At 36.6% G+C, this 23,632-nt stretch overlaps 1 long non-coding RNA gene across 1 annotated transcript; it reads right to left on the bottom strand.

Annotated features, from left to right (window-relative positions):
- Positions 1 to 1,134: 1,134 nt before the first annotated feature.
- Positions 1,135 to 23,378, bottom strand: LOC116420272. The gene is made up of 3 exons (XR_004230572.1): positions 23,239 to 23,378; positions 3,879 to 3,939; positions 1,135 to 3,053 (listed from the first exon to the last, which is right to left on the bottom strand). It is a non-coding gene; the product is annotated as an uncharacterized LOC116420272 (long non-coding RNA).
- Between the last annotated feature and the right edge of the window lie 254 nt (positions 23,379 to 23,632).

Consider the following 23,632-nt stretch of genomic DNA (forward strand, 5'->3'; position numbering starts at 1 on the left):
CTCCCTTAGGGCAGGGACTTTGCCTTTGCATGGTCAGTGCTTAGCCCAGTGGTTAGTGCATAGCACACACTCTATAAATAGTTATTGGTTTGTTACCTAAAGTACGTTAACTGATAAATCCATTGCCCTTGCCTCATTCCTTATCCTACTTGATTACTTTTTGAGACTGTTGTTCTTTCTCATAGACATTCTCTCCTCCTCTGCTTTCCATCATTCTATTTCCTCCCAGTTTCTTCTACTAAACTGATTACATCTTCTCAGTCTCCACTGCTGGATCATTATCCATCTCCTGTAACATTAGCATGACTATCCCTGAATGCTTTGTTCTTGAGCTTCTCTTCTCTTTCTTGGTTATACCATCCAATTATCATTTTTTTGTTATTAATTACCCAACATCAATATATCTAGCCTTATTTCTCTCCAGAACCCTAGTCCTGAATCAGATCATCTTCCTTCAAGATGCAGCTCAGATGTCATTTCCTTATGTCATTCATGATCCTCCCATTTTTCAGCTTCCTCTTCTTTCTCAAACTACCTTGTATTCACAAATGTGTCCGTGTTGCACCTCTTTGGGCCTTCAGAAAGGTGTCGTTTCATTTTTGTCTCTGCATTTCTAGCACTTAGCACACTGACTTATAACCAGTAGGACTGTAATAAAGAGTTGGTGATTTGAATTGGAAGACAGTATGGTATGGTGAAAAGAGCATTGCACTGGGAGTCAAAGGCCCTAGGTTCACATCCCAGCCCTACTGCTTACTATTTGTGTGACCTTGGTTAAGTCACTTGCCCTTTTTAGACCTGTTTACTCATTTGGAAAATGTTTGTGCATGTGGATACCATGTGCATTTTAGCAGACCACATTCCAAACCTTTGACTACATAAATTTGATGATATTTTTGTTCTTAAATCTAAGTCTAATTCTTCTTAAAAGTTCTATATAGTTGCTGCTATTTGGGGTTTAGTTTTGTTTTTGTTTTTTGCTTACTACTCCAACTATTAACACTACGACCACCACCACTACCATTACCGCCATCACCACCACCACTACTATTATCATTACTACTACGGCTACGACTAAGACTACTACTACTACTACTACTACTATTACTACTATTACTATTATTATTACTACTACTACTCCTTCTACTACCCTCCCTATCTCTATTATCTGCAACAGTTATATAGAGATTAACTTGTTCATGTTAAAAAGCTTGTGGAAGTCATGTTTGACTTCCTATTAAGTTTTCCATTGACAAATGAAAGCTTCTTGAATAATCATGGCTTCACCCCCTTTCTCAGTAGTCACTGATGACTCATTCCCCTGAATTTCCGTTTACAACTGAGCTTCTCAAAATAAACTTAACAGATAGAACAATAGCTATGCAAGCCCCAACCCACTGCCAGAAGAATATGAGATTTAGACTGGGGCATAACTTGGCAAACTAAAACTCAGAAGTATTGGTCCAAATTGAAAGAACAAATGTGTTCTGGGAATTCAGAATGTGTAGTCGTGCTAAAAGTAAGCACAGGGTTCTGAGAATTCTACCAAATGAGCCAGCAGAGGGGTGAGTTAGATAAAATCATAATTGAGTTCAACAAAGGCAAAATTCAATTGAACAGGGAAAGCAAGTCTTTCATACTCTGAAAAAGGTTTCATCCAGGAAAATGAATATTAAAATGAAATAATTATCAGTCAAATACCATGTAATAGGCAACATTTTTCAGATCCAATTTAAACTCATTTAAGACAACTACCACCTTAGTCCTGACCCCCTCTCGAGCAGAAATTAAATATATTTTTAAGGGTCAGGGGGGAAAAAGGTCATTTTCATTTCTTTCCTTAGTGGTAATTAGGGAGGAATTCATCAAAACATTCATAAAGATCCTATTCAGTAAAAGTCACATTTCTACATAAAATCAGGGCATACTTTTCCACAAATAGATAAACTACCAACCAGAGGAGGGGATATGTAACATATGTGCATATCGAGACACATGTGTAAGATGCATGATTAGGACACAAGTAGAGGCAAACAATTAGGGAATATTTAAACACACATGGAAGTGGAACTATATCTATAATTTTTAAAACTCTAACGTTCCTTTGAATGAGAGTATGAACAAATCTAAAGAAAGGACATCATTTCCCTCATGTCTATGCCCATTTTTCCCTTTAATATTTATGTATGGCTGGCCAACAAGACATATAGGGAAGAGAGAAGCAAGGACAAGCAATAGAGGACTGATATAAAAAGATGTTACCATATTGTAAGAATCATATCAGGAGTGCTAAAACTGACTTCTGGGAAAGAGACAAATAAAAGTCACAGGCTAAACCCAACCACCTCACGATCAATAAGAAATGGCGCCATATGCAGTAAGAACTCATTGAACAAAAGGCATCTGACTGACTAGTGACTGTCTTATCCAAGATTCCATAGAACACTGAGGGTCTAGAAAATATTACCAGCTGGATCTGTTGTTTACTCTATTCCAGGCCACAAAGAGAGGAGCTCCATGTGGGCTATTAACAGAACTTGCATCTACACTCTATAGGAAGGATCATGATAGTAATGCTGGCAATTGTAAAGCCAAAAGAAGTTCAGAAAAGAAAGAAAAGAAACAGTGAGGGGTGGGAGTCGGAGGTGGGCAAATTATGCGAAAATTGAGCCATTCTTTATGGAGAGATTTACGAAATGAGTGAACATAAAAACTTCCTAATATGCCTAATGGGCTGAAGAAATACTATGTGTTAAGAGGACCCCAGGACAAACTTCCAGAAGAAGAGAATAACTTAGTAATCATTACAAGCAGAACATCCCAAAAGAGAATAGATTTTTTCCCCTGAAGCTTTGTTTATAGCAAAGTTACTTCTTTTGCATTTACCCCTTAAGCTGATCTTAATTCAAAGTAAGTTTGATTCTTTTTCTTTCTTATTCATATCTTTGGTCCAAGTGATTTTTAAAAAAAAAAATATTATTTGGTTTTAACATTCTTTTCTTTATAATTGTAAAATTCCAAATTCCATCTCTTTTTGTCATCCCTTCCTCCACCTACAGAAAAAAAAAGAAGGAAAATTATGTCAATTATATATGTGAAATCATACAAAACATATTTCTATATTAGCTGATGAGGTCCTAGGCAACTAGGTGGATTGGCAGAGAAAGCCTGAAGTGGTGATAAGATGACTCTCTGAGGCAAGCAGGGAAGGGCACTGATAGGGATCACTCCCACCCTCTGTGGAGGTCTTTGATAGACCCACCTTACTGTATCCAATCAGAAAGCCAAGTTATATCGCACACACTTCCAGGTAAATTTCCCCTATAAATCAGTCTATGGCCTAAGGTATCTTTGCCGAATCCCTTATGGGTTAGCCCCTCTGTTCCATGATATCTTTTTCTTCCCCATTGCTGTTACTCTGCACAATGATCTCCTTGTGCTTCTCACTTCATTTTGTATCAGTTCATATATAGGTCTTTCCATGTCTTTTTGTTTCTGAAACCAACCCCCTCATAATTTCTTATAGTACATTAGTAACCCATCACAATCATATTCCACAACTTATTTAGCCATTGCACAATTGATGAAGATCCCCTTAATTTCACATTCTTTGCCCACAAAAAGAGCTTTATACTTCTTGGCGGAAAGGGGATAGAAAATAGATACAAAATGTAACAGACAATTCCAGATCACTACAACACACAATTATTTTGCTTGACTATAGTATTGTTTTTTTGGTTTTAGGAACAAGCATTTATTAAGTGCCAGATATGAAACAGGCATTATGCTAATAGCTTTTACAAATATCTCATTTGATCCTCACAATAACCCTTAAAAGTAGGTACTATGATGATCCTCGTTTAGGTTAAGTGACTTACCCAAGGACACACAGCAAATATTCAACACCAGATTTCAATCATGTCTTCCATTTCTCCAGACCTAGGTGGATAAATAGAAGTCCAGAGATGAAAAGTAGGGCAATGTTGCAAATAAAACAAAATTTAATGCATGTTTAGGAACAAGCTGTATGTAGTGAATTTATTTTGTACCTATAATCCCCATTATCTGGTCTTTGTATATGGAAATATTCATGTTGATGATTTTCAAGGTTATAATTCTATAAAAGAAAAAATAAGGCTATGTATTTCTGGACGCAGTCCCTTAGTACTAGTCAGGATTTATGTAGTTGTCTGGGAGAATAATTTTTATCCTGCAAAACTGATTCTAATACATATGTGTTACTTTAACCTTTTTTTAAAAAAAGAAAAAAAATAATCATGATTGGATTCTCAAAAACCACAATAAAAGAATAAAAACCTCTACAGAATACTCCAAGAAATTTTTAAACGATAACTACCTAGAACCTCAGGGTAAATTACAAATAAACAATTCACAGATCACTTTCCCAGAATGAAACCTTCAATCTGACATATCCAGAAATACAATTGTAAAATTCCACAGCTTCCAGGTCAATGGAAACAATGCTGCAAGCAATAAGACAAAGCTATATCATGAACTGTATCAAGATCTCAGTCAGAATCATATGAAATTACACAGTAAGTACCACAGGAGAAATAAAAGAGAGAAAGATGATATAACAAAAGGGAAAATTAAAAATCCCATAGAAAGGAATAATTCAGTCCTGAAAGCTGAGTTTAATCTTTCAAGAAAAAAGTAGACTTTTAATAGAACCAATAATCTCCAAGTGTTTTTATTGAGATAACCAGACCTGGGTAGAATATCTGAAATGCAAATGGAAGATAGAAAATAAGTCTACCAAAGTAAATTAGTTTGAACAAACAGAGAAGGCTAAATAATGATCAAAGATTTACATCATGAAAGGAGTGGGGGAAAGTATTGTCTCATTAGAATCTTAACGTCTCTTAAATGGGACTAAAGACAGAATTGGAGCCAGGAGAAAGAAAAAGAAAAGGAAATGAGAATGTAATCCCTATCCTAAAGCCCTGGTATGAAAATTTCCTGATTGCTGGGGACAAATGCCCTACAGTACATGAAGAGCGAAGTGGACTCAGCAAGAGTGAGAAAGTTTCAGTTTTCATCCAGTCTTCTTTGAGACTCTTCAAGCTTCAGGTCTTCTTCAAGCTTTGAGGCAGTTTGTATGCTACTGGCTTCCAGCTTTGAGAAGGAAGATGGAAGAGACCTATCCCGCTTCAGGTTGCTGAAGCAATATATTAGGAAGACGTGAGAGGAGTTGACCGTCTATCATATCTGTATCTCCAGCTTGCTATACAGGGATTTTCCCTTGGGTGAGAACTAGAATTTTCTCTTTTTTTGAAGCTATGTTATCTTGATCTCAATGGGAGCATTCCTTCATTCTATATTTCCTGGTGTACATTCTCCTACACATAGCTTTTGTGATCTCTGATTGGAGAAATGGATTTTTTTTTTTGCTATTTACTATGCACATTCATTGTGGAACTGGTATTTGGTGAAAAAGGGGTCAAATCTTGGATACAGAGCTTCAGATTCAATAATGAGACAAAGTTTAGATAAAGGTTATAATTCTATTTTAGCTTGAACCTGAGAATATCCTTTAAACTAACAATATCTAAGGGAGCAGGTAGCTATAATTCTAGCTTGTTACCCCTTCTCTCTGAGAACAGAATGGCCTCTGGACCCAACCTCCTGTTCCCCATCCTGGAATGATCTCTGAGGAATGAAAGTATTCCCCAGAGAAGAGTAAAAAGAAAAGAGACTAGAGATGTCTGTTCTGCCTCCCTTTAAGGCATGCATAAGGAATTCAGCTGTACATGGGGCTGGAAAAGAAAGGAAAATAAAGTGATAAAAAGGAATGGGAGAAAAAAAAACCAAAAGAACTTTTATTGGGATTGGGATTGGAAGACACAAGAAAATAATATATGAGCATAGATGTTGATAGGTGAGAGAGCATTGTTCTCATGAATTTTACTTTGAGCTGAGCCTGGGGAGGATGGAGAATGAAGAGCATAATTAAATATGCAATAGGTAAACATGAAATTAGAAGAGATAGTTTGTTAGGAAAAGAATAATTATATGAGAAGGAAGAAGAGGGAGAAAGAAAAGAAAATAGAAAGAGAAAGAGAGGGAAACAGAGAAAGAGAGAGATGGAGAGAAGCGAGAGAGAAGGCGAGACAGCGATAGAGAGAAAGAGAGAGGGAGAGAGAGAGCACTAGTAATGTGATGATCTGAGCTAGATGAAGTGGAAGAGGGGAGAGGACTAGGATCATACTGCTTAAACTAGACTTGATTTCATTGTCTTCTTTTTTTCTCCTATCTTTTTTCCTTTTAAATAGGGATAAAGGGGCTAAAAAGAAACCATTTTAAGATATAATGGAGGGAAAAACAAATTTAACAGTCAACACTGTTAATATGAATGGTAGGAACTTGCCCATAAAATGGAGGAAGGTAACAAATTAGATTAGGTAACAAATTAGATTAGATAACAAAATAGATTAGAAAAAACACCCAATAATCTGTTGTCTAAAAAAGTCATCACATTTAAAGCAAAACTAATACAGATATAAAATGAAGTGTTGGAATAGAATGTACCTTATCTTAAATAAATCCAGAAAAGTAGGACTGGCAATCATGATCTCAGAAAACAGAGTAAATTATGGTTCAACATCCTATAGATAATAAGGCTAAAATGCATTCTTAAAGAATGAATGAAGAAAGAACAGATATTCAAGAAAATTTTTCTTTCTAATGCAGGATTCAAGAGAAGCATAAAGAGGTAATAAGGAAAAGGAAATCATAAGGGACTTAATAAGGTTAATCTGTTTACATTCCTACATTAGAGGATGACATTATAGTCAGCTATATAAAAGGGCAGCTAGTTGGAGCAGCAGATAGAGTGCCAAGTCTGAAATCAGGAAAACTCATATATGTGAATTCAAATTGAACCTCAGATATTTACAAGCTGTGTGATCCTGGGAAAGTCACTTAACACAAGCTGCCTCAGTTTTCTCATCTGTCAAATGACCTGGAGAAGGAAATGGCAAACCACTGCAGTACCTCTGACAAGAAAACCACAAATGGGGTCACGAATAGTCAGACATGAATGAAATAAGTGAATATCAAACAAATGACGAGCATTCACAAAGAATTACTGAAGAAAGATTCTGGAAGAAAAAAAATCTGGGTTCAAAGATAAAGTTTAGAGTTTGTCCTCTCTCTTGGACCATGTATTTAGGGCTTTGGAGATTGTGCATTCTATTCCCCAGCATCCCTCAGAGACAGAGGTTGAGACCACTGGGTGCAATTGTTATTATTGAGGCTAAGAATGATGAATGTGTTTGATTTAGACCTGGTTGGTGAAACATTCCTCACTTTCCCTTAGAGATAATTTCCTTCTCTCATGATTAAGGAGGGGGAGGAGTGGCATTAAATATCCCACTCCTCCAGATTTTTACCTTAATACTTTTTTAATTAACTTTTTTCAGTCAGCAAAACCCTGCCCTCTCTTCCTCTCAATCACCACCCGCAATTGAGAATGAAAGAGAAACTAAGATCCCTGTTACAAACATCAAATAGCCCCTGTTACTTGCAGTTAAGAAAAATCAATTTCTACAGAGCCATGTCTAAATATACACATAAACCACTTATATCTAAGCACACACGTATATATATATATATATATATATATATATATATATATATATGTATGTATGTATATACACACATACTACATATTATTTCATACAAGTTTTCCTAGGTTTCTCTGAAAGCATCTCATCATTTCTTAGAATAGTGATATTCTATAATATCTATATATCAAAACTTCTTTAATCATTCCCCAATTGATGGTCAAACCCATAAGATTCTCATTTTTGACTCCTCAAAAAGTTATAAATGTATTGTAGACATTATTAGTGTTTATTTTGCTCAAAACCAATCCCTCCCTCAATTCCCCTAATTTCTTTCTTCTTTCTCCTCCTCCCTCCCTGTAAAGTGAAATGTATTTTTGTACTTAATTTATGTGTATATATTCTTCCATTTTTGACCAGTTCAGATGAGAGTGAAGTCTAAATACCAGTCATTCCTCCAAGTTGCTCCTAGTAGGCACTCTGATTATGTGAAATGATTTTCAATAAAATTTCTTTATACCCTTTCCTCCCCCCAATCTATCTCTCTTCTCCATTTCCATGTTTTTTGTTAAGATCATCAAATCAAGACAGAGATACTCCCTGGTCTTTTGTTTAATTAGTTTTTGTATGATCCCTGATGACGATAAAGTTCAGAGAAGCACATGTATCATCACCATATATTATATTGTAAGGAGTTCATCCTTCTTAAGTCTTTTATAAATATCCATTTATGATTGCCTTTTTATATTTCTTTTAACTGCTATGTTTGAGCTTCAAGGTTTCAATGAAGCTTTGGTATTTCCATCAAGAATTCTTAGAGTCGTCTATCTCATTAAAGATACATTTTTTCTCCTGAAGGATTATAGTCAGTTTTGCTGGGCAAATTATTCTTATCTATAAGCCTTTATCTTTTGCCTTCCAGCATGTCATATTCCAACTTTGCCATTCCTTTATAATTTAGGTGTTGTTTAAACATTAATTCATGACTGCATTTGGGGTTTTCTTGGCAAAGAACTTAGAATGATTTGACATTTGATTCTCCAGCTCATTTTAGAGAGGAGAAAATAAACAAATGATAAAGTGAATTGTCCTGGGTCACACATCTACTTAAGTGTTTTGGGTCTGATTTGAACTCAGAAAGAAGAGTCTTCAATCTGGCCACTCTATTCCTGCTCCATCTAGCTGCTCTGTCCTTTATAACAATGGTTGAAAAATTATGTGCCATCCTGAAAGTAATTCACAGGTTCTTGGATCCTTTTTTTCTGTCTTCTAGCAGGGTTTTTTTCCTTTAACTTGGATTTAATAAATTTTACCTTTAGATTTAACTGGTTAACTGGTAGATTCTTTCGATTTCCATTTTGCTCTCTGGATCTAAGCAATCTGAGCAATTTTTTCTTAAGATTAAAAAATATTTATAGATTCTCTTCCTTCCTTCCTTCCTTCCTTCCTTTTTTCTTCCTTCCCTCCTTCCTTACCTTCCTCCTTCCTTCTTTCTTTCCTTCCTTTTCTTCTTCCCTCCCTTCTTCCTTCCTTCCTTCCCTCCCTCCTTCCTTCTTTCCTTCCATTCTTTCCCTTCCTTCTTTTCTTTCCCTCTTTCTCACTCTTAGTTTTCAGATAGTCCAAAATTCTTTTTTTCTAACTGAGGGAAGACAACAAATGGAACAAAATAATCCAGTGACTTTTAATTTTTTCTCCTAAATCATTTTTCTCAGTGATTTTAAAACTATTAGATAACATATTTTCTTCTATTTTTCAGTCTTTTGACCCTTTTTATTATTTCTTGGATGTCTTGTGAAACCATTAACTTCTATTTGATCCACTGTAATTTTCTTTTTTCTTTATTAAGCACTCAAAGCATTTTAAAGGAGTTTTTTTAGTTTTCAACATTTATTTTTATAAGATTTTGAGTTCCAATTTTTTCTCTTCATCTTCCTTCCTTCCCCTTTCTCCCCAACAGCAAGCCAGCAAGCAATATGATATAGGTTATGTATGCACAATCATTTTAAACATATTTCCATATTAGTCACGGCTGTGAAAGAAAAATCAGAACAAAGGGGGAAAAGCACAAGAAAGAAAAAATAAACAAAAAAGTGAAAATAGTATGCTTCCATCCATGTTTAACCTCTACAGTTCTTTTTCTAGATAAGGATGGCATTTACCATTCCAAGTCTACTAGAATTATCATGGATCACTTGTATTGCTGGGAAGAGATGTCTATCCAAGTTCGTCATCATGCATTCTTGCTATTGCTACGTACAGTGTTTTCCTGGTTGTATTCACTTCACTCAGTATCAGTTCATGCAAATTTTTCCAGGCTTTTCTGAAATCAGCCTGCTTATCATTTCTTGTAGAAAAATAATATTCCATTACCTTCATATACCATAACTTATTCAGCCATTTCCCAATTAATGGGCATCCACTCAATTTCCAATTCTTTTCTACCAGAAAAAGAGCTGCTACAAAGATTTTTGTACATATGAGACTTTTCCCCTCTTTTATAATCTCTCTGGGATACAGACCCAGTAGTGAGACTGCTGGGTCAAAGGATATGCACAGTTTGATAACTCTTCGGGCACAGTTCTAATTTGTTTTTCAATATGGCTAGATCAGTTCACAACTACACCAACAATGCTTTAGTGTCCAGATTTCCTACATTCCCTCCAACATTTATCATTATCCTTTCATGTAATCTCAGTCAATCTAGTAGATATGAGGTACTGCCTCAGAGTTATTTCAATTTATATTTCTCTAATCAATAGTGATTTAGAGTATTTTTTCCTATGACTATAGATGATTTTAAATTCTTCATTTGAAATTGTCTGTTCATATCTTTTGACCAGTTACCTATTGGGTAATGACTTGTATTCTTATATATTTGACTCACTTCTCTATATGTTTTAGAAATGAGACCTTTATCAGAAACATGTCTATAGAAATTGTTTCCCAGGTTTCTGTTTTCCTTCTAAGCTGCATTAGTTTTGTTTGTGCAAACTCTTTTTATTTTAATGTAATAAAAATTATCCACTGTGCATTTCATAATGTTCTCTAGTTCTTCTTTGTCCATCAATTCCTCCATTCTCCTAACATCTGACAGGTAAATTATCCTTTGTTCTCCTAATTTGTTTATAGTTATCACCCTTTATGTTTAAATCATAAACCCATTTTGATCTTTCCTAGTGAAGATGTTGCTCTATGCCTAGTTTCTGCCACCTATTTTCCAGTTTTCCCAGAAATTTTTGTGAAATGGTGGGTTCTTATTCCAGAAGCTTGAGTGTTTGTATTTACCAAACAACAGATAACTTTAGTCATTGATTATTGTATCCCTAAGCTATTATTAACTACTCTATTATCATAGCTAATACCAAATGGTTTTGATGACTATGGCTTTATAATATAGTTTAAGGGCTGACACAGCTAGGCCACCTTTGTATTTTTTTTTCCATTAATTCATTTGACATTTTTGAACTTTTGTTCTTTCAGAGGAATTTTGTTATTCTTTCTAGTTCCGTAAGGTAATTTTTCTCAGTTTGATTGGTTGGCCACCGAATAAGCAGATTAATTTAGGTAGAATTGTCATTTTTATTAATATAATAGTGAACTAATATAGCTCAGTCTACCCCCAAGGAATTGATATTTTCCAGTTATTTAGATCTGACTTTTGTGTGAAAACTGTTGTGTAACTGTATTGATAAGTTTCTGGGTCTGTTTTTGCAGGTAGACCCCCAAACATTTTATATTGTCTACAGTTATTTTAAATGGAATCTTTCTGTTTCTTGTTGTTGGGCTTTGTAGATAACATATAGAAATAGCAATGGTTTATGTGGGTTTATTTCATATCCTGCAACTTTGCTAAAGTTATTAATTGTTTAAAGTAGTTTTTTTTTAGTTGATTCTCTAAGTATACCTCGGATTCCTATCCTAGTTATTCCTCTGCAGTCTCCAGAATGGGCTAGAGACTGTAACTAAGTCATAATCTACTCTTGCTGTCAGAGCCACACTGCTGCTACTTCTGAAATTTCTTCCTTGCTCAGCAAAAAGTAGGGCCTGTGACCACTCTTCACCTCAGTAGGTGCCCTGGGTCTATTACCCAGAACTGGGTAGTGGGTGACAAACTTGCCAATTGGTACTTATTTCTGCTCCCTACATGAAGTCAGGATGCTCTAGTATGGATCTGGGATCTCAATGTGCTCTTGACAGTTCCTAAATGCACTCTTGGACAGAACCTGATGCCAGTATCTGCAGACCCCTTTGTCTCACTAAACTGACCTAGATTTGATAAATGACTTTCTGTGATTTTTGTTCTCCGACTTCCTGATCAGGATTACATTTGGTTCCTTTCAAAGATCTGTTTGGAAAAGGTTTTTTGTTGTTGTTTTTTGTAGTGGTGGTAGTTGTAGTTTTAGAGGGGGAGTGTGGAAGATTGCTATACTTGTTTCTGCTCCTTTGCCATCTTGATTCCACTTTCCTTATTCTCTGTAAATGTAAAGTAGAAAAACTGATTTCTGCAACAGCTTCCCTCACCCAGTTTGTATATACTCACTATTTATTTATTTTTAAGTTTAGATGTATGTGTGTATACACACAGAAAGACATCTACATTCATAAATAAATATATCAATACACACATAATAATGGGAATAAACAGTAGTGAGGTCAAGGATATAAAGTGTATTAGGAAGGAGAACCATGGTGAATGTGTATGTATATTTGCTTTATTAATATATGTGAGAATATATTTTATGCAAGTATGCATATACATGTATATAAGTGTGTATTTAATGTTAGGCACAATGATATGGATTTAGATAAAGAACAATATGGACAAAAATAGTGTATGGGAAGGGGGACAACAAAGTAACAACGTATTCCCTTAGAAGAACAGAATTCCTTGGAAGGAAAAATAGTAAACATAAACAGATTACCAACTGTAAGTATAGAATAAATAACTGCCCCACTCCCTCCTTTGACTAGTTAAAGTAGTATTTTGTAAGTCTCCCTGAAAGAAGACGGAAAAAGGGAGTGACTTCTATGATGATCATGTGGGTCCTGTTAGATCCTTTCATGGGATCACATAAAGGCTTGCTCCTATAATATCTATCACCTATGGCATCATTACCAGTCTCACCTAAGGAAACTAGTCCATATAAAATTGACATAGCACACAGGTCACCATGTGGATCAAGTCTAATTCTCCAAATGTCCCCATAACTCATATTATACTTCGAGGGTTAAGTCCCTTATTCACTGACATAATACTTCTTGTTACAGATAGAAGCATGGAGGCAATTTATGTTCAAAATACTAAATAGCATAAAAATAAATGAATCTTTCTTAAATATGATAAATTACATAAAGAAGTATCATTATTGCAGCAGTAATTATAAAACCTTTTAAATAAAATCAGATGTAAAAAAAAAGATGTCTAATATCAACCCCTTTAGCAGTTATAAGAAAATTGATTAGAGAGGAGATATGCCAGATTCAGTCACCCAGTTGAGATTCTGAATCAGGATGGTTATAGTGTGACTAGAAAGAAGGAGATGGATGTCGAATATATTGCAGGGGTAAAAATCCAATAGACTCTCGGGGTAAGCAAGATTGACGAATAAAGGAAGACACAGGCTACAAATCTGGTGACTAAAAAAATTGTGTTGCCTCTGTTAGAACTAGTACTATTAAGAGGAATGGTGTGTTTAAGACCTTTGGCAGATTCCTTCCCAGAATAATGTTTTCAAATGCACAAAATAAAGTAGATAAAATTTCAAAGGAAACCAGTTATCTTACTATTTTGTTCAGTCGTTTTTCAGTCATGTCCAATTTTTTGTGACCCGATTTAGGGGTTTTCTTGGCAAAGATATTAGGATGATTTGCTATTTCCTTCTCTAGCTTATTTTACAGATGAGGAAACTGAGGCAAGCAAGATTAAGCGATTTACCCAGGATCACACAGCTAGCTAAGATGTTGGAGGCCAGATTTGAACTCAAGAGGATGAGTCTTCCTGACTCCAGGCCTAGAACTCCATCTGCTGCACCATCTAGCTGCCCCATACTGAAATACAAACATCAAAATATTTTTTTCTAACATTCATGGACTCCAGAATGGGAACTCATGGTTTAAGAGGAAAACTCTATTTCGGACATGTTGAGTTTGAAACATCTATGGACCATCCAGGAGGAGATCTTCAATAGTTAGATCCTCAATAGGAGATCTTCAAGAGCTTAAAATTCAGAAAATAAAGATGTAGATCTGTCCATTGTTAATAATTATAGGGTGCAGCTAAGTGGTTTGATGGTTAAAGCATTGGCCTGGACTCAGGAATACCGGAGTTTAAATCTAGCTTCCTACACTTATAAGCTGTGTAACACTGGACAAATCATTTAACCTCTGTTTACCTTTGTTTCCACAATGCAAAATGGAGGCTGTCGTAAGAATCGAGATATTTATAAAACATTTAGCACAGAACCTGGCACAAAACAGGTGCTAGATAAATGCTTATTCAACAACCCATTTTCCAAGTGATAACTGGTAAAAGGATATGAACAATTTTCAGACAAAGAAATTAAAACCATTTCTAGTCATATGAAAAAATGCTCTAAATCAGTATTTATCAGAGAAATGCAAATTAAGATAACTCTGAGGTACCACTACACACCTCTCAGATTGGCTAAGATGACAGGAAAAGATAATTATGAATGTCGGAGGGGATGTGGGAAAAGTGGAACACTAATACATTGTTGGTAGAGTTGTGAACTCATCCAACCATTCTGGAGAGCATTTTAGAACTATGTCCCAAGGGCTATCAAACTGTGCATACTCTTTGATTGGAGCGGTGTCTCTACTGGGCCTGTATCCCAAAAAGACCATAAAAAGGGAAAAGGACCAATATGTGCAAAGATGTTTGTGGCAGCCCTTCTTATAATGGCAAGGAATTGGAAAGTGTTTTTCCATCAGTTGGAGAATAGCTGAATAAGTTATGGGATATGGATGTTATGGAATATTACTGTTCTATAAGAAACAATCAGCAGGATGATTACAGAGAGGCCTGGAGGGACTTACAGGAACTGATGCTGAGTGAAATGAGCAGAACCAGGAGATCATTATACACAGCAACAATAAGATTATTTGATGATCAAGTCTGATGGATGTAGCTGTTTTCAACATTGTTTTCAACAATGAGGTGATTCAAGACAATTTCAATAAACTTGTGATGGAAAGAGCCATCTGCATCCAGAAAGAGGATTGGGGGATTGAATGTGCATCACAACATAGTATTTTCACCTTTTTGTTGTTGTTTGCTTGCTTTTGTTTTTCTTTCTCATTTTTCTGTTTTTATCTGATTTTTTCTTGTGCAGCATGATAAATGTGAAAATATTTATAGAACTGCACACGTTTAATATATATTGGATTACTTGCTGTCGAGGGGAGGGGGAGAGGAGAAGGGAGGGAGAAAAATTTAGAACACAAGGTTTTGCAAGAGTGAATGTTGAAAACTGTCTTTGCATGTATTTTGAAAATCAAAACTTATTGTTTTTAAAAGATTAAGGCTTATTCATTCTTTTTCCTCTACCTATGCTCAAAATAAAGAACAAAACTAGAGGAGAAAAGAACCATGGACAGCTTCATTTTTGAGTTTGGATATAAGGGAGGTGGGAAAATCAGCAGCTGAGTGGGAGAGGAAGGACATTTCAGGCATATTGAACCATATGAAAAAAGCACACAGATGAGAGAGTGCAAGAGATAGTTTGGAAGCAGAATAGTTCAATGTGATTGAAATGTAGATTAATTGGACAAGGGCAATATCAGTGAGACAGGGATGGAAAGGTAAGCTTTCCACATGTTCGTAATGAAAAATAGCAGAAAATAATCCTATTACGATGCCAGCAACTAAACAAAAAATGATAAAGAAATGCTTCCTTTTATTTATTTTGAATGTTGTTGCTTGACGGAAGGCAAATTTAACTAGAGAAGGATGAGAAGTTAAATGGAGGCTTAGCTGAGTTTCACAAGACTCCTGATTAATTTTAAGAGCTTTGGAAGCTGATAACTTTGGTTCTTTATTCAATCCAACAATTTTACTTTCGATCTTTCAGTCTGGAGACAGAGGACTCAGGTTCGAAATCTGGTTTTGATAAAATCTGGCAATTTTGAATGAGTGAATTCAGCTCTTAGAGCCATTGTTTCCTCATCTGTAAAATGTGTGTAATATTCAGTGATCCCTATGATCATTTTAGTTTTTTTTAATTCCTATTAGCTTCCTTTTGTGACCCTGATTAAGTCATTTCAACTCCTGAGGCATTAATTTTCTCATTTGGAAAATGAAGAGTTTAGACTATTTGACCTTTATGGCCACTTCTGTAGGTCTAGGGTTAGAGTTCTATTTTCTATTTGTGCATGCTATGATCCTAACTATTATCTGGTGTGTGAGCAATTTTTAGCCTATATACTGGAAAGAGGCAGGGAAGAGTATATTTAGGGAAAAATTTTCCTAAAGATAACTAGGAAAACATTAGGAGAGGGAAAGGAGGATGAAGGTTAACAGGGATGAAAAGTACAGGGGTGAAAAAGATTGTGAAGGAAAAGGAAAGGGGAAGGGAAAATCCAAAACTGGGGTCACAAAGAGTTGGACATAACTTAAGAAAATTTCCTTTGTAATTGTATATATTTTGTTTTGTGCACCTAAAAACATGATTTTGGGAAGGTTTCATCAGTCTTTTAAAGGGATGTGTGACACAAAAAGATTACTAACCTCTGTTAGAAAGAGAAGGGGAAGGGGGGAAAGGGGAAGGGAGAATGTAATTTACTGTAGAGATGCATATGCACACTACCTATACGTGTATGTGTATATATGGAGGTGGGTGGGGGGACTTTGGAAACCAACTACTCCAACTCCCTCATTTTAAATATGAAGAAATTGAATTTTAATCAAATTAAGTGACTTTCCCCAAGTACAGTTAATCAGCATCCAGGGTAAGATTTGAACAAAGGACCTCTGTTTCCACGGCAGCTTCTGGTTCCTCTGGGACTACACTTCAAATGGACAGAAGTGGCTGATGTCTCTACCAACAATGATAAAGGTGAATTCAATGTCATCATTTGATTCTGAATCTTCTTTGATCAAATTGCACTTCAGAATATGTTGCATGTGTTAAGGATGCTACATGGAGACCAGTGATATTTATGACCAAATTTGAGAAAATGGAGTCGTGGCCACAGACTACGGGATCCAAGTGGCTGGAAGGTAGGGAGTGGGATGGAGGAGAGGAGGGGAGAGCATCATATTTTATGCTGACATTGTCAAAAGGATGGATAATCAAGTCTCGGAGCCTCCTACAAGCTGTGACCTCTGAGCAAGCTTCAATCCCAGCAACACCCACATCTTCAGGAGGAGACAGATCTTTAATGGAAAATTGACTGGTGCATTAGCGGAGCAAGTTGGTAGAATGAAGAGGAAGCAAGATGAAGCATCTATTTTCTAGCCTGGAACAGAAGGTGGACTGTGTCGCAGGCGGGTGGGATAATTCTGAATCCCAGATACAAGACGGTGTCACTCAATGACAGCTTTGAGCAGATGGATGCCAGAGTGTCACACTGGTGAGTACTGCTAATTGAATGACAAGGGATTAGGTTTCTTAGAACTTAAAAAAAATGAAGTTAAGTGCCAACCAATTTACCAAGCCATATCCTGCCAAACTTGAGACTTGCCAAAAGGGGTCTGCATGCTGTGAGCAAAGCTGTGTGAAATGACCAATTTAAACCATGCACACCTTCTTGAATAAATATTATTGAATGATTATCCATAAACTGCATTCCACTTAACTGCAGAGTGAATTCAGGTATGACACTTTGAAAGAAAAAAGAAAACTCCACAAAACTTTCTTTCCTTTCCTAGCACTTTAAACTTCCACTTTTGCTTGTTTGTTCATCTTTCTTTAAGAAGGATGTTTCTAATTAATAAACCCAGGAAAGAATAGTATTTTCAGGAAAAAGGCATATGGACCCAATTATTTTCCCATAATCCCCCACCAAACTCTCATCGGTGTTAAATAAGATTACAACACCATGTTTGTTAGAATAATGGGCCAAGCAGTCTCCAAAGATGTCAGGATTGGGAAGGGGGATTTATAATTAATTGTCTGTACTTATATAGTGCTTTTACAATTTGCAAAGTACTTTACATATGTTATCTCATTTGATCCTTATAACTACCTGGGAGGTACGTGATATTACCATAATCATTTTACAGATGAGGAAACTGAAGAAAAGGGCTCTTAAATGACTGGCTCAGGATCACAGTAAGTGATCAAGGATAAGCTCTGAATCCAGGTCATTTAGACTCCTGGTCCCCCCACCCCTCAATCCTTTGCATCATCTTGCTGCCTAAATATAAAGAAGAATGAAGTCACAACTTCCAAGGGAAGTTCATCTAGTCTCCAAAGAGCTAGTGTCTCTTTGTGTCTTAAGATTTAGTCTTCCTTTAAAATGGTGGAAGGAAGCTCATTTATACTCACACGAAGGCAGCTAGGTGGCTCAGTGGATAGAACACTGGGCTTGGAGTCACAGTAAAATTTGAGTTTTGAGATACTAGTTGTGTGATCCCAAGGAAGTCACTTAACCTCCTGCCTCAGTTTCCTCAGTTGTAAAATGGAAATAATAATAGTGCCTATTTTACCGTATTGTGAGATCAAATGAAACAATATCTGTAAAGCATTTAGCATGGTGCCTGGCACACATTATAAATGCTAACTCCTTCCCTTTTCTTCCCTTCAACAACCATGGCAAGGGCAACTGTTTGTAATTCCATTAGGTGTGTTTGTGCTGTCATATGAGGGCTTTTGGGCTGCAATATTAAACTTATTTAGAAGTTATAAAATAATAATTGATAAAGCTTTTATGGTTTTATACTTTTACACAATGGTCCCTAATAAACATGAGAATTCACTGAATAGCAGGAGACAATGATCTCCCACTACATCTGCTATTATTCTTTCATCAGACAAAGACGCAATATTAAAAGCAATAATATCAAACGATCTCTCTATCAAGGGAACGCAAATTCACATCTTCTGCTGTTTCAAAGCAAACAAGCCCTGCTATGGAAATTGAGGTTGTTCAATTGTAGTACACATCTTTTCATATCTATATATAATTTGGAAATGCATATAGATTTCATTATCACCAATATAGAAATTGCATCAGGAAGCCCAAATGGTAGAAATGAAGCAGAAATCTGAACAAAAATATGACTGGAATATTTGCAATGTAACTCAGCAGACACAAGAGAAAAACCTAACCCTTAAAGGGTTGCCCGCAGAAATCACCAACCAAGCAAATGCCTCACTGAAAATAAAAACAGATTGTCACTGAATTCTGAGATCAACAAATATAGAGGGTCTGCAGAGTGCTGAATGCTAAACAAAGCACCACGAGGCAGGGGATGGAAAATGGAAGGAAACTACATTCTTGCCCTCAATGAGCTTACTATCTTCTTGTATATTAATCTAGAGCAAACATTCTTACTTTTTCTAGAACTATAAGATTCCTTTGGCAGTATGGTGGAGCTTATGGATCCCGCCCTCCTCAAAAGAATGATTGTAAATATGTAAAATGACATATATAAAGGATTATGAATGAAACACATTATACTGAAATGCAGTTATCAATATTTATTTACTTACTTACTCATTTATTTGTTTGTTTGCTTTTAAAGTTTATGTACCAGATCACCAAAAACACTCCTGAGCCCAGGACAGCTTGGGAACTTGATCTTTTACTTGCTTTTCTTTGCTGTGGCTCTGAGCCCATTTTTCTTTCCCCTTTCTTTTTCTCATCTAGCTTCCTTCAGCTCCTTCCATCCATCTCCCAGTGACTTCATTTTTCCCCTAGGTGTGGCCCCTTGTGATTTATTTATTGTAGAAAGTATTAATTTACATTATAATAATAAATTTGGAAAAGGTCTAAAAAATAAAAGTTTATGCACCTCAGGTTAAGGATTTCTGCTCCAGAGGGAAAAAAAAGGTAATGCTGTGCTCTTGTAAGGTATCACAACTACAGTCACCTCAGTGCTCCGTTGCGTCTTCTCCCGGAAGGTTTCAGTGAAGTAAAATATATTGTCCTAGGAGATCATCCATGAGATCACTGAGAGGGGGAGGGAGGGGAGAATAAAGAGGCCAAGCCAATTTTCTATTGAGAATGAAAATGGGCTGAAGAGTGGGAACAGGATTAAGTGTGACTGTGCCTCCTTAACACTGTAATGATGACTGTATGTCAGACTAAAAATGAAACTAGATTAATGAGAATGTGGAATATTCATATGATTGTTTAAAGTAGACTCCACTGAGCCAAAAATATGAAAAGGAGGGCAAAAGGAATTAAATCACATTTCTACAATCCACCACAAGGGTTATGCAACCATAAGGAAGAAGCTTTGAGTCAGACCAGACAGTCTACCAAATGATATCTATCAGTGACTCTGCACAGGTTGGTTGTTGCCTGTCGTGGTATATCTTAATAGGCTGGCAGTGTACAAAGCGCCTACCATAGGTTGAGGAAAGTCAGGCCTTCGTAGCTCATCATCTATTTGCTTAAAATAAAATATACCAATGAGTATACCCATTTCTGATGCACCAAAAGCAATAATGGATCTTTTGAAAATGGGAGAGTGAGAAAGGAGAAGGGGTAAAGGGCGATGATACTAAGAATGGTCAACTCAATTCCCATATGGTGCTAATGAGACCAAGATCACAGGCTCAGAGCTCTTTCTGGACCATTTAACTCTATTCCTTCCTATGCTCACTGACTACACTCCTGTCCCTCAACAATGATCCATTTCAATGGATTTAACAAAGGGAATCCAATGCGCTTATGGATTAATTAACACAAGTCCATTTCTCCCACTTGAACACATCAAACCTCATTCTTATAATGGTGGGTCATTATTATGACATGCATTTGCATGTGAAATGTAGTACCTGTAAGGTTGAGAACTAGAAAGGAACTTTTAGACTACACAGCTCAAGATCGCCATCACCACTATCACCATCATCTTATTTCTATAATATATATATATATATATGAAATATAATTTCTATTCTATTTCCCCTTCTGGGGAAACTGAAGAGCAAAGAGGTTAAATTTAACTTGTCCATATTCACATAGCTAGTAAGCTTCAGAGCTGAGATTTGGACTCCAAATTCCCTTATTTTCTCAACATCTGGTACTGCTTTTATAGTAGAGGGCTCTGTATGCACTGACGTGAGTGGGGCCAGTTATATGGCCCAAACCAATGCAAGTGTAGCCAAGAGATTCCTCCCCTACCTCCACCTCCATTAAAGCATTTGTGGATGGACCTTGGTAATCATCCTAGTTATACGTGAGAAACAAACAGATCACTTATCAGTTTCCTGACTTCTGGCCTCACTCCTACACCTCTATGTTCTTATGTCCCTACTTTCTCCCCTTGGGGAGCGGAGAGAGAAAGACACACAGTTCTGTTAATGTGCCACAATGTCTGAGCCCACCCCCAGAGGTACAATAGAGTCCTGAAAGCATGACCAGAACCTTGACAGACAAGGAATACAGCTCTCTCTTCAGTGTGCACATGGAAGAACTTAGCATATTACTAAATTGTGTCCCAAGGATGTCCAATAAGCCATTTAGAGACTCTGCCTAATTAGTATGCCTGCTGAGTATATGCACTTTATAAATCCATCACATTTTTGACAAGGTCACTTTCGACTTATTATCCCGTGGAACAGCTTACCCATTCAGCACTGGCCTTGAACATTTCCCCCACAAGTCACCTGCACGTTCCAAATGACTGGTTCTATTTTGTAGGGGTTCTGTTTTCGCCAAGCACATATATGATCATGGAGATCTTGTTCATCTTTACTATTTTAAATGAAGAGACCAACTGAATGAGAAAAGGAGGAATAAGACTAGGTTTGGCTTTATTAATTGAGTATAAAGACTACAGTTTGGAGATGGTGCATAAAGTAACATTGGGTTAACTCAGGAAAAAGACTCCCAAATGTTAAATTCTCAACACGTCATTAAGCCACTGTTTGCCAACCAATGGACTGCTCCCGACCATTTGGTCCAGTTGGTCATAAAGGCCGCAGCCAGGAGTGGTGACAAACCAGACTTTCCACTCCAAGCACTGACATTTTCCCTGTGTGGATTGCTGCCAGGGATATACTTAATGTTGGTCCCAATATCCTAAATAATAATAGAATCATAGATCTAGAGGCGGATGGGATATTTAGTCCAACCCCTCCATTTTACAGAGAAGGAAATTGAGATCCAGAAAGGTTAAGTGATTCTAAAAAAAAAGTCACACATAGAATCACAAATCTATACCTACAAAGGACCTCCTTGGGTCCAATCCCCTCATTTTACAGATGAGAGAATAGAAACTCAGGGAAATAGCTTGCACAAGGTGATTTAGATAGCAGAGGCTGCATTTGACCCCCAGACCCTCTGGCTCCAAACCCATTCCAAGCACATCACACTGTACCATTTTGTAACTATATGTTATACCTCTGTCCTTGCCAAATCACAACCTTAACTACTGTGATATGCAGCACCTAATCGAACCCCCTCCATCCCTACTACCTAGCCACAACAACTGGGTGCTCACTAGTGACAGATGCAACAAACACTAACTTTACACATGGATTTCTTAAGTAATCGAGTCAGTGTTGGGCACTGGGTTCTCTAGGCCTTAGACAAATAATCATATGCTATAATTCTCCCTCCCCAAAATGATTTATCGCCTCTGGGAATAGAAAAGGGAACTGTCACCCATTGCTCCATTGGTACATCATAGCCAATTTATAAATTTACCTGGGCACCACACAATGGAAAATGTTGGGAATGAGCGCACTAATCAATGCAGTCCTGGGGCCTGTTTGCTACAGTGATAACTGAAATCCACCAGATGGTACAAGAAAATGAAGCCTTAATCCAACAATGCTCACATACCTTTCCAACTACTGTGCAAACCATCCAGGCCTATCTGGCTCCGTATTATACCCAACAGCTCAAAAGATGATACATTTTCTAACTCCCAGTCTTGGTGGATTAATGCTCAAAAGCTCCTTATTTGGCCTCTATTATCCACTAATCTTTCTAAGCCTTGCACATGCATGAGAATGAATTTCAACTCAGTATTTTATTGCCCTGGTGAGAATGGAAGGGAGAAATGAGAAGGACTAATTTAGCCTACTTCACTTAAAATATTACCTTTTAGAATAGATATACAGTAATTGAAAAAATGAAAGCTTTAGAAAGTCTCACTAAATTCAGAAGACGTTTCCAACAGAAATATGTGCTAATGTAAATATTGGTCCGGACAGATGGGCCACTTGGTGCAGAAAGCCCAGAAATCCATTGTCTTGGATGTCCTTGGGGACACACTGATTAACACCAGGCTTTTGCAATGATAGGTAGAAAGACCAGAGGCCTTGTGCCACTGCTGCAATCGGCATGCTCATGGGGTTTTGGCCAGGCAGGGAGCTTTATACTGGATAAAGTGAGTGGTAGGTCACAGATTCTGAGACTCTTCTCTGGCAGTCAGGAAGGTGGCAGGCAGACTAGTCAGGTTGCCCAAACAATGTGATTTCCCTTATTTGATCTACCAGATTAAAAATCTTACCTTAGTTCCTTCTCTGTCTTATGATATGTATCTTTTAATTTTAGTGTTTTCTTTTCCTGAATTTTATTGATTCTTTACTTCGAAAATCACCTTCATTTTCCAACATATCACATTCTCCCAATCACTCATTAGAGAGCTGTCCCTTATGAGAAAGAATAAAAAAAGATAGAAGGAAAAAACAGTTCAGCAAAATAAATCAAAACAGCAACTAAATCTGACAGCATATACAGTTCTTCTCAACATCTCAACATCCGATCTCTACAAAAAAGAAAGGGAAATGAATTTTTTTCTCCTTTTTTCCAAGGAATAAGATTAATCATTATAATTACATAGTCTTCGATTCTCTGTTTTTGTTCTTTCCTTTGACATTATTGAAATGATTGCATAAGCTTTT

Source organism: Sarcophilus harrisii, chromosome X (genome assembly GCF_902635505.1).
Source record: "Sarcophilus harrisii chromosome X, mSarHar1.11, whole genome shotgun sequence".
In the NCBI taxonomy this organism is placed as follows: Eukaryota; Metazoa; Chordata; class Mammalia; order Dasyuromorphia; family Dasyuridae; genus Sarcophilus; species Sarcophilus harrisii.